Genomic DNA, 12,135 nt, shown 5'->3' with positions numbered 1-12,135 from the left:
CTTAAGTGTGAACTAGGCATAAGGTGAACTTGGATCTTAATTGTCTGTTATTTATGGTTTGTGGCTTGTGGATGTGTCAATATTTAAGGAACAGTAATCACACTTAAAAGGGGATTTATAGTGGTTTGTCCAAAAACTACTGTGTTTTTAGGAGATAGGAGGAAATACTGCTAAACCTGTGTCTGTGCGTACATTTAGGAAAATTACACGTAAATACAGTAACTACATGAACAATTGAATTGCTGCTACGTTAATATGAACAGTGTTTGTGATTGCTTTGGGAATGTGATATTAAACAAACGGAACTGTCGGTTTGTTCAGCACAGATTGATGCTTCTGTGTCACACTTGTGTCTCTTAAGTGCTGATAAATAAACAAAGCCGTTTCCACACTGTAAACAATTATATGGTTTCTCTCCAGTGTGAATACGCTGATGTCTTTTCAGACTACTGAGTGTATTAAAACTCTTTACACACCGTAAACACTGGTACGGTTTCTCTCCGGTGTGAATGCGCTGGTGTATTATGAGATGGCTCTGCCGGTTAAAACTTTTCCCGCACCGTGAGCAGTGATGCGGTTTCTCTCCGGTGTGAATGCGCTGGTGAGTTTTAAAAGACCTCTGGTCAGGAAAACTTTTCCCGCACTGTGAGCACTGATAAGGGTTCTCTCCAGTGTGAGTGCGCTGGTGTATTTTGAGATGACCCTGCCGATTAAAACGTTTCCCGCACTGCGAGCACTGATATGGTTTCTCTCTGGTGTGAATGCGCCGATGAATTATAAAATTTCTCCACTTAGTAAAACTCCTCCCACACTGTGAGCACTGGTATGGTTTATATCCAGTGTGAATGCGCTGGTGTATTTTAAGACTACTAGAAGTATTGAAACTCTTACAACACTGTGAGCACTGATATGATTTTTCCCCGGTGTGAATGCGCTGGTGTTTTTTGAGGTCACCCAGTTGATTAAAACACTTCCCACACTGTGAGCACTGATATGGTTTTTCTCCAGTGTGAATGCGCTGGTGGGTTTTGAGACTACTATGAGTATTAAAACTCTTCCCACACTGTGAGCACTGATACGGTTTCTCTCCAGTGTGAATGCGCTGATGTCTTCTAAGATGACTCTGTCTATTAAAACTTTTTTTACACAATAAGCACTGATAGGGTTTCTCTCCGGTGTGAATGCGCAGGTGAATTTTAAGATGACTGCGTGCGTGAAAACTCTTCCCACACTGTGAGCACTGATGTGGTCTCTCTCCGGTGTGAATGCGCTGGTGTATTTTGAGATGACTCTGCAGATTAAAACTATTTCCACACTCTGAGCACTGATGTAGTTGCTCTCTGTTGTGAATGCGCTGGTGTCTATTTAGAGTACTCTGATTAGTAAAACTCTTTCCACACTGTGAGCAACAATGTGGTTTCTCTTCCGTGTGAACGCGCTGGTGTCTTTTGAGAACACTCTGCCGATTAAAACTCCTCCCACACTGTGAGCACTGATGCGGTTTCTCTCCGGTGTGAATGCGCTGGTGTCTTCTGAGAACACTCTGCCGATTAAAACTCCTCCCACACTGTGAGCACTGATACGGTTTCTCCCCACTGTGAATGCGCTGGTGACGTTTGAGAACACTCTGGTGACTAAAACTCTTCCCACACTGTAAACACTGATACGGTCTCTCTCCAGTGTGAATGCGCTGGTGCACTTTGAGATTGCTCCGGGTACTGAAGCTCTTCCCACAGTGTGAGCAGACGTTTCCTTCTTCCTGTGTGGGACTGAGAGAGGTGTTAATGCTGACAGTACCAGAGGACGTTTGCTGATTACTGGAGCTTCTGGTGGGCGTCAGATCCTCATGTTCAGTCTTAATCTTCACCAGCGCATCATCATATTTATCACGGTTGCAGCTCTTGATGTGATTGTGGAGGTGATTCTGGGTTGTAGAGGAACGTGGACACGAGGAGCAGGAGGAATCGTCTATAAATACAAAAAACAACATTGGTTAGTAAATAGAATTAAATAAATTAAATGATTTGTCATGTATACATATACAGATGTTCAGTACAATGGAATTCTTTCTTCACATATCACAGCTGGTTTGGCAGCTGGGGTCAGAACGTAGGGTCAGTCATTGGAGCAGACTCTCAATCTTTCAGTTAACAGCCCAAAGCCCCACCCACTAGGCTACTGCTGTCCCTAAATGCCCCACCTAAATGTCACCCCATGTGAGATCCTGTATATATGTTTAGATTGTGTTATAATACAGTGTTCTGTATGTCCTATACCAGTACTGTACATGGAACACAAACCCAGACCACACAGTAACCACTTTGCTGGTACTCAAGATCCACTTTAATGGACGTGGATGCAACTGGTAGTGTGGTGGTAGTCTAACTGGAGTCATGCCCCAACTGTCAGCTTGTAAAGACTCTAGCCATCCCAAATGCTCCATTTGCCATTGACCGAGATCCCATTTTTGGGCCGTTGGACCGATCTAAAAGGGATACTGGTCATTACAATCCCTTCAGATAGGGTGGCGGAGGGACTAGAAGGAGGTCCTGGCCAATAAAAAAAAGGTAAGTCATCTCATACACCTTATAGAACAACACATTTAACAACCTCCTGGTGTAGCATTGCGTACCCAAGTGATCTCTCTACATAGTGATCTCTCTACATAGTGATCTCTCTACATAGTGATCTCTCTACATAATGATCTCTACATAGTGATCTCTCTACATTGTGATCTCTCTACATAGTGATCTCTCTAAATTGTGATCTCTCTACATAGTGAGCTCTCTACATAGTGACCTCTCTACATTGTGATCTCTCTACATAGTGATCTCTCTACATAGTGACCTCTCTACATTGTGATCTCTCTACATAGTGACCTCTCTACATTGTGATCTCTCTACATAGTGATCTCTCTACATTGTGATCGCTCTACATAGTGATCTCTCTACATAGTGATCTCTCTGCATAGTGATCTCTCTACATAGTGACCTCTCTACATAGTGATCTCTCTACATAGTGATCTCTACATAGTGATCTCTCTACATAGTGATCTCTACATAGTGATCTCTCTACATAGTGATCTCTCTACATAGTGATCTCTCTACATAGTGATCTCTACAGTGATCTCTCTACATTGTGATCTCTCTACATTGTGATCTCTCTACATAGTGACCTCTCTACATAGTGACCTCTCTACATTGTGATCTCTCTACATAGTGACCTCTCTACATAGTGATCTCTCTACATTGTGATCGCTCTACATAGTGATCTCTCTACATAGTGATCTCTACATAGTGATCTCTCTACATAGTGATCTCTCTACATAGTGACCTCTCTACATTGTGATCTCTCTACATAGTGATCTCTCTACATAGTGACCTCTCTACATAGTGACCTCTCTACATTGTGATCTCTCTACATAGTGATCTCTCTACATAGTGATCTCTACATAGTGATCTCTCTACATAGTGATCTCTACATAGTGAGCTCTCTACATAGTGATCTCTCTACATAGTGATCTCTACATAGTGATCTCTCTACATAGTGATCTCTCTACATAGTGACCTCTCTACATAGTGACCTCTCTACATTGTGATCTCTCTACATAGTGACCTCTCTACATAGTGATCTCTCTACATAGTGATCTCTACATAGTGATCTCTCTACATAGTGATCTCTACATAGTGAGCTCTCTACATAGTGAGCTCTCTACATAGTGACCTCTCTACATTGTGATCTCTCTACATAGTGATCTCTCTACATAGTGATCTCTCTACATAGTGACCTCTCTACATTGTGATCTCTCTACATAGTGATCTCTCTACATAGTGATCTCTACATAGTGATCTCTCTACATAGTGATCTCTCTACATGGTGATCTCTCCTACGCGCGCTCCCGAGAAGGAGGCTGTTCGAAATCCTAGATGCCTCAATAAGCTGTCTAGTTAGGCATCTTAATATTTCAATTTTATTTTGACTCAAGAACGAGTGAGCATCTGATTCTGCCTTAGCGGTGAAGGCAATCCCAGCATTCAGAGCGGCACAACTTTTTTCACAAAACAAAATAAAAAATATGGCGGACGATGTGAAGCAAAGAACAGAGTTAATTTCAAACGTAAATAAATTATTATTGATTTTTAACTTGTATAAACTTGCACAAGTGTTTTTATTTGGAAGTTTGGGCTTGTCAGCGAATGTAACCGTTTTCGGTACACGGAGGGAGGTGTTAGTTGACATGCTAGCGCGTTGTGCCACCTCATCCCATTGGTTTTAATGGCATGATGCTAACTGTGTTAGCTTAGTAAGTGAAACCCGATGATATCGCTGTCTAAGTAGCGCGTTCGAATAACCTGCCTTATGAGTCGATGACTTATTAGAATCCTCTCTACTGAGGCAGCCGCGTATGTAGGCAGTAAGACAGCAAGGCGGCTCACTAGGTTTTCGAACACACCCATAGAGTCAGTCGGGATGAATCGAGTGGAATGATATGGCATGTGGTGATGGAGGAATTATTATTACAGTATTATCCTGGTTTCATCACACAGCTGTAAAGTATAACACGGTACGGATCTCTGTAATCTGTATATCCAGATTTCCAGATTCAGAACTCGGAGCTGCAGAACCAGCACACGTGAAGTAAATCCAGTTAAACACAGATACATGTGGAGCTGTTAGACTGGGTTTGATGGTTATTTCACACAGATGTTTGTTCGTGTCGTGGAACTTTGTGATGTGATTTATCGCTCGAGTCGAGCGCTGAGCGAATCGGCTATTAGCGCCGAGGGTCGCGGTGAGAGCGAAGCACAAAACGCTTCTCATGTGATGAACTAAAAAAAACAACTGAGACAAACACGTCACGTCTTCTCATCACCGACAGCTGATCCATGCTTTTTACATCAAAACGAACATCTGTAACAGCAGCACAAATCCCCACAGATAATCTACACGCTCCTCCATCATGTTACTCTTTACTTTCATTAAGTAATGCCCACCGTTGATGACGCAGGCTTGGTTCCCAAAAACTGGTGGAAACACGGGTCTGTTCTCTACAAAACACCAAGGTTCAAACAGAATCGAGCTAAGTTTAGTGCGCAGGTTGCTGTGAACTTACTGCAAGTTTGGATTCGGGTAAAGTAAGTCATCAGCACTGATGGTCTGTAACGCGTTACTTAGTAACGCGTTACTCTAATCTGACCAAATTTTTCAGTAACGAGTAATCTAACGCGTTACTATTTCCAATCCAGTAATCAGATTAAAGTTACTTATCCAAGTTACTGTGCGTTACTATTTTTGTCATTTTCCTTAGTGAAAAGATATTTTTGCTTTCTTCTTGGCAGGGGCGGAGCCAGGGGGTGGCCAGTGGTTGCCATGGCCACCATAAAGTAATCTTCGGCCACCCCTCTGGCCCCCCCACCACCGCTTTGCCGGCAATTTTTTTGCGAAAGCATTTCTGCAGGCAGGAGCAGCGCACCTCAGATGAGTAGTTCTTCACCAAAACAGTGCAGTAATACACTCAACATAAATGTCAACCACCAACACCATTACAGAAGTAGTACTACTTAGTAGTATTCATGGCGCGCTACGAGTAAAAGCGCCAGCTGGCTCTGCGCATTCCAGTGTTGCCAGATTGGGCGATTATCCGCCAAATTGGGCGGATTTTGTTGGAAAACAATTTAATAGCAGGTAAATAACACTTCTATTTAAAAGAAAATCTTCCGTTTTAAGAAGCTCCAGCATTGTAGAAGGCTATTAAAAGTAAAGTCAATTTTCAATGCTGATTTAGCGTAATAGTGTTGGTCAGTCTGTATCATATTCTTGAAAGAAAATTAAAATTTGTTTTCCATGCATTCACACTGGCATGTTCTGGGATTCAATCGAGTCTCATCAGTACACACAAGTTGGCAGCCAAATGATAAAGTATTGCAAAGGAATATCTTTGAAATATTCCGCATTATATAACTAATAAAGTAACTTGTAATCTAACTTAGTTACTTTTAAAATCAAGTAATCCATAAAGTAACTAAGTTACTTTTTAAAGGAGTAATCAGTAATCAGATCACTTTTTCAAGGTAACTATGCCATCACTGGTCATCAGCATAATACACTTTACCACTGGTCAAAATAAAGCTTTTGAATCCATGATTTTGATTCGGTTGTGTCCAAAGAACTTATCCTCTGTATCACCTGTATGCATTTGACCGCCACGCTCCTGCATTCCAACATTAAGAACGAAAGTGCCACTGCGAGGTGACCCTTATTTTGGCCTCTCGAAACTGCAGGTAGACCTTTCATTTGCTGATGGTGGAGAGTTACCTAAGAATCTTTCTAATATGCGAGTATACACTTCGAGTAGGTTCTACACGTATGTTATAGTTCTCGCGTTCAATAAACGTCGTAATAATCGGATTTAGCATCGTGAGTTACATTAGTTCGGTATTTAATTCCTTTGTCTGATGAGAAATACAAAAAATTAGATTCAGACATAAATGAATCTTTATTTATTAAAATATACTTGAGATTAAGTCTTACTGAGTTCATGTTCAGGTTCTTCCTTCTTCACAGAATTTATCTGGAAACCTCCACTCTGTTGGTCCACCAGGGTCAGGTGTCCTTTAGAGGTGACGTGTTCCACAGGGATTAAGGATCCTTCACCTGAAATTCCATCAATATGTGAAACTCAACAGCTGGAGGAAATGTAAGCTTGTGGGTTTAATGTTCCAATCACAACCCACAAATCCAGACTGGAGTGCAGTACAGTACAAGACAGTATGGTACAGTACAGGTTCTAATCCATTATCCACATTCCTGTACCACACTGTCCGGTGAAAAAGAGGCATCATGCTCCATATTTACTTACAGAAGTAACCGTCATCTTCAGCTTCTTCTTTTATTATTATCTTCTGGAATTCTTCGTTTTGTAGATCCACGGGGGCGACGTTTCCCTCTTCTGCTGACTCCATTACCATGTAACCAAAAATTCTTGGTGGAACGGATCTGTGGATAAATGGATTAAGATGGTGCAGTACCAGTGGCAGCCTGGTGCAGCAGCTCTGCATAGTAATTTTTGTGTTTTGTTTAGGAAAGCAGTTTTACAGCCTAATGTCAATTTATTAAGTCAGTCTATGCATGTCTGGCAGACATCTCACTATGGATGGCAGGTCATCACCTAACACTTAACCCCAGCAAAACAAAGCTAATATCTGACAGGTCCTAAAGATCAGTCTCCAATCCAATCAAATCAAGAAATACACCGATCAGGCATAACATTATGACCACCTTCCTAATATTGTTCTGGTCCCCCTGACCCGTCGAGGCATGGACTCCAACAAGACCCCTGAAGGTGTGCTGTGGTATCTGGCACCAAGACGTCAGCAGCAGATCCTTTAACTCCTGTAAGTTGTGAGGTGGGGCCTCCATGGATCGGACTCGTTTGTCCAGCACGTCCCACAGATGCTCGACTGGATCGAGATCTGGGGAATCTGGAGGCCAAACTGGTCGTTGTGCTCCTCAAACCTTCTGTGTCAGGGAGCATCATCCTGCTGAAAGAGGCCACAGATATCAGGGAAGCGTCTCCATGAGAGGGTGAACATGGTCTGTAACGATGCTTAGGTAGGAGCTACGTGTCAGAGTAACGTCCACATGGATGGCAGGACCCGAGGTTTCCCAGCAGAACGTCGCTCAAAGCATCACACCACCTCCGCCGGCTCGCCTTCTTCCCATAATGCATCCTGGTGCCGTGTGTTCCCCAGGTAAGCGACACACACGCACCCGGCCGTGATTCATCAGACCAGGTCACCTTCTTCCATTGCTCCATGGTCCAGTTCTGATGCAGGTGCCGTGATGAAGAGATAATCAGTGTTATTCACTTCACCTGTCTGTGGTCATAATGTTATGCCTCGTCTGTGTATACCCATTACTGTTTTCACAGACCACAATCAGTAGGTGTTTATATCTAAAACGTATAGCGGTCAACGATTGGTTGGTCAACGATTGATTGACATTGATTGACGAATACGTTTTTGTTTAGTTTTCTTTTAATTAGAATTAACTAAGGAAATATTCGAACAACCTGTAAACAAAACTCGGATCAATTGATTCAGTTGCTGATCGGATCAATTGAATCGGTTCATCAGAACTGAATCATGTGTGATGCTAACAGCCGAGTAGCTAACAGTTTGTCTATTTAAATTAAAGACCTACAGCGTCTCAACCCCTTACAGTAATATTTTATTATTAACTCTAGTTTTATTATTAATTGGAATGTAGGTAATAATGTAGGTCTTATAAATATAAGAAAGATTCACCTCAGTGCAGACACATCAGCTGCAGCAGCTTCTTCTTCTTATGTGGGTTTAATGGAGGTTTAGTGGAATTTTCACCACCTTGTGGTAATAAGTGCTGCACTGAGGTGAGGAAAGTGAAAAAGTTTCCTCTCTTTTATCATATTCCACTAAACTGGTGAAGTATCTTGAAATATTAGTGTGTATTTATGAAGCGTTGTTCATGTTTTATGAAATGAAGGTCTTTTCGGACCAAGAGCTACATGATCTTATTGATCACTACAGCCCAGCGCGTCCACTTCGCTCACAAGGTTCAGGGTTACTTATAGTTCCTAGAATTAAAAAGATCACTGCTGGTGGAAGAGCATTTTCTTACAAAGCTCCACAACTCTGGAATAATCTTCCTGCCTCTGTCAGGGGCTCGAAAACATCTCAATGTTCAAGAAATGCGCCTGATTTCTGACTTCTAGGACCGGACCTGCCCACCCTGACTGTAGACAAAGGAGCAGAGCTTGGAGGTTCTGGGTGATAGAAACGTGTGGTGATCAGGGATGTCGGGTTGCCGTCGTTCTGCCTCTCTTATCCGATCACTCAGGTTTGATGACGGTGGGGGAGGTGGGCGCTGATGTCCTGTGAAAGCTTCATGACCTTGTTACCTGCTCGCTCTCCCTTTTAGTTCTGCTGTAATAATTAGTGGGCAGAGTCTAAAGCTACTCTCTGTAAAACTGATATTTTACTCTTAATGATTCACATTGTAACGACATCTTCTGTTGTTTTACCCCGAGCTGGTTCTGACGGAAACCTGCAAGTCGAGACTGTCGTGCCAACAATGCTGCTCCTGCTAGATGTGACGGAAACCTGGCGTGTTTGCGCCAAAAAGTCAAGAACTCACTTCAAACTTTATCACAGACTGGACTGAACAATAAAGAACTCACATTATTGACATTATTATTTATACTAGTTATAACTTTCAGTTCAATTTAATGTTGTGTGTTTGTATGATTTGTGTAAATCCTGTTTATTTAAAGTTTCCTCCAGGCCACCCGAGGAGGACGGGGGTTCCCGCTGAGTCTGGTTCCTATTAAGGTTTCTTCCTGTATTTTTAAGGGAGTTTTTCCTGCCACTGTCGCCCTCGGCTGCTCAACAGGAGTTTTTAGTCTGTTGGTCCTGGATTCTGTAAAGTTGCTTTGAGACAATGTCTATTGTGTCTACTTTCTTTCTGCACCATATCTAGAGCAGCTGTTCTCAAGCAGCAGTTAGTTCTACTATAATGAAGTACGAATACAAAACATGAAATTTAAGACCAATCATTCAGTGTCCTGGGTCTCCTCTTGTGCACTCTCCTTTTTAGCTCATCCCACAGTGGAGTTTTCTGTGGAGTTTGGATTTTGATTTAAAATGGACTGGTTACAAGGGCCTTTAGAGGAAGAAAGCCCGACACCATTGTAGACTCTCTTAGCACCATGCTTAACAGTAGGTATCAGACTCATTTCAGTGCAGTCATGCTTAACACTTTTTATACAAAACCCACCTTCCATCTGTAGCAGACTTAAAACTGGAAACCAGCAGCTGAGAGCAGACAGGAGGCACACACACACACACACACACATGGTGATTGGGCGGCTCACAGCAAAAAGGTTCTGGGTTCGATCCCCAGGTGGGGCGGTCCGGGTCCTTTCTGTGTGGAGTTTGCATGTTCTCCCCGTGTCTGCATGGGTTTCCTCTGGGTGCTCCGGTTTCCTCCCACAGTCCAAAAACGTGCAAGTGAGGTGAACTGGAGATACGAAATTGTCCATGACTGTGTTTGACATTAAACTTGTGAACTGATAAACCTTGTGTAATGAGTAACTAGCGTTCCTGTCATGAATGTAACCGAAGTGTAAAACATGACGTTAAAATACTAATAATTTTGATGGAATCCTTTCCTCTTGGTTTCGTTACTGAGCTCGGTTCAGGTTCTGATCTCAGGAGAAGACGAATGATACACAGACACGGTCGAGTACCAAAAATCTTCTCAGTTTATTTGGGAATTAGAAAGAATAAATACTTAATGAAAAGGGGATGTTGTCAAACAATGACAGCAGGCAGCTACTGTACAAAAAAGTAACAGAATGATCATAAGTAACAGTAGGAAGTTCCAGGGTACGAACACAAACATTTGTCTTGTGGTGGCTAGGTGCATATAGGACAATTCAGAGTTTCAGAGGAAACCCACGCGGACACGGGGAGAACATGCAAACTCCGCACAGAAAGGACCCGGACTACCCCACCCGGGGATCGAACCCAGGACCTTCTTGCTGTGAGGCGACAGTGCTACCCACTAAGCCACCGTGCCACCCCGGTACGAACACATACATATGGTTGTAATATAACTCATGTCTATAAAGTTTGATATTATATATATACTGTATATATTCTAACAGCAATAAGCTCACAGACAATACAGCTCTCTCTCACTCCCCGTATAAGCATCCACTTTACTTCTTAGAGATTTCACAAAGCATATAAAATATATTTATATAACACATGAAACATTATACTGTAGTCTAATTTATAACTATAATATAGGATTCATTCAATTTTGCAATGTGTAAAGGTTTTATTACATGAAGTCATTTCAGCTTCTTCCAGCAGTGCAATTTTGATTCAGTACAAAGTTATTCACAACTATTCCAGTAGATAAAGCTCAAGTAACATAAACGAACAGTGATGTCACTACACCTGAGATCTCACCTGGGATCGTGTAGCGTTCAAAAGATTCCATTTCAACCCCAATTACAATCACTCAAAACATACTTCATTTTATTTGTTAATATACATGAACTACTCCTGCATTTCAGGCCTGCAACACATTTTTAAATAGTTGGAACAGTAAAGCATTTACCACTTTGTAACAATGAAGTGTTTATTTAGATGATGTTTTGTACCATTCTTCCTGCAAACTCATCTTAAGGTATGAAACAGTACAGGGTTGTCACAGTTCCGTTTTAATATTCTCCAAACATTATCTATTGAGGAGAGGTTAGTCCAGTACCCGCCTGTATCCTCTACTTCTGCAGTCATGTCTTTGTAATGTGTGCAGCATGTAGTTCTGCATGGTCTTGTTGAGAAATGCATGGACATCACTGGATAATACACCAATCAGCCATAACATTAAAACCACCTCCTTGTTTCTACACTCACTGTCCATTATATCAGCTCCACTTACCATATAGAAGCACTTTGTAGTTCTACAATTACTGACTGTAGTCCATCTGTTTCTCTACATGCTTTGTTACCTCCTTTCATTCTGTTCTTCAATAGTCAGGACCCCCACAGGACCACCACAGAGCAGCTATTATTTAGGTGGTGGATCATTCTCAGCACTGCAGTGACACTGACATGGTGCTGGTGTGTTAGTGTGTGTTGTGCTGGTATGAGTGGATCTAAACACCTCACTGTCACTGCTGGACTGAGAATAGTCCACCAACCAAAAACATCCAGCCAACAGCGCCCCGTGGGCAGCGTCCTGTGACCACAGATAAAGGTCTAGCGATCGTCTCTGACTTTACATCTACAAGGTGGACCAGCTAAGTAGGAGTGTCTAATAGAGTGGACAGTGAGTGGACACGGTATTTAAAAACTCCACTCATACCAGCACAACACACACTAACACACCAGCACCATGTCAGCAATTGTAGAACTACTATATGGTAAGTGGAGCTGATAAAATGGACAGTGTGTGTAGAAACAAGGAGGTTGGTTGATCAGTGTATGTCTGCACTAATGCTGACTTTAATGACTTTTAATTGTATATTTCATTTTATCTAGATATTTAAGATTATAAGAACATATTAAGTATAAAGTCTAAGTG

General features: G+C 42.0%; 1 pseudogene; it reads right to left on the bottom strand.

The window, feature by feature from the left end:
• LOC134336162 (uncharacterized) overlaps positions 1-12,135 on the bottom strand; it is a 79,612-nt pseudogene that overhangs the window by 12,158 nt on the left and 55,319 nt on the right.

This window comes from Trichomycterus rosablanca, chromosome 2 (assembly GCF_030014385.1).
Source record: "Trichomycterus rosablanca isolate fTriRos1 chromosome 2, fTriRos1.hap1, whole genome shotgun sequence".
NCBI classification, from domain to species: Eukaryota; Metazoa; Chordata; class Actinopteri; order Siluriformes; family Trichomycteridae; genus Trichomycterus; species Trichomycterus rosablanca.
This window is presented reverse-complemented; position numbering and strand designations above follow the sequence as displayed.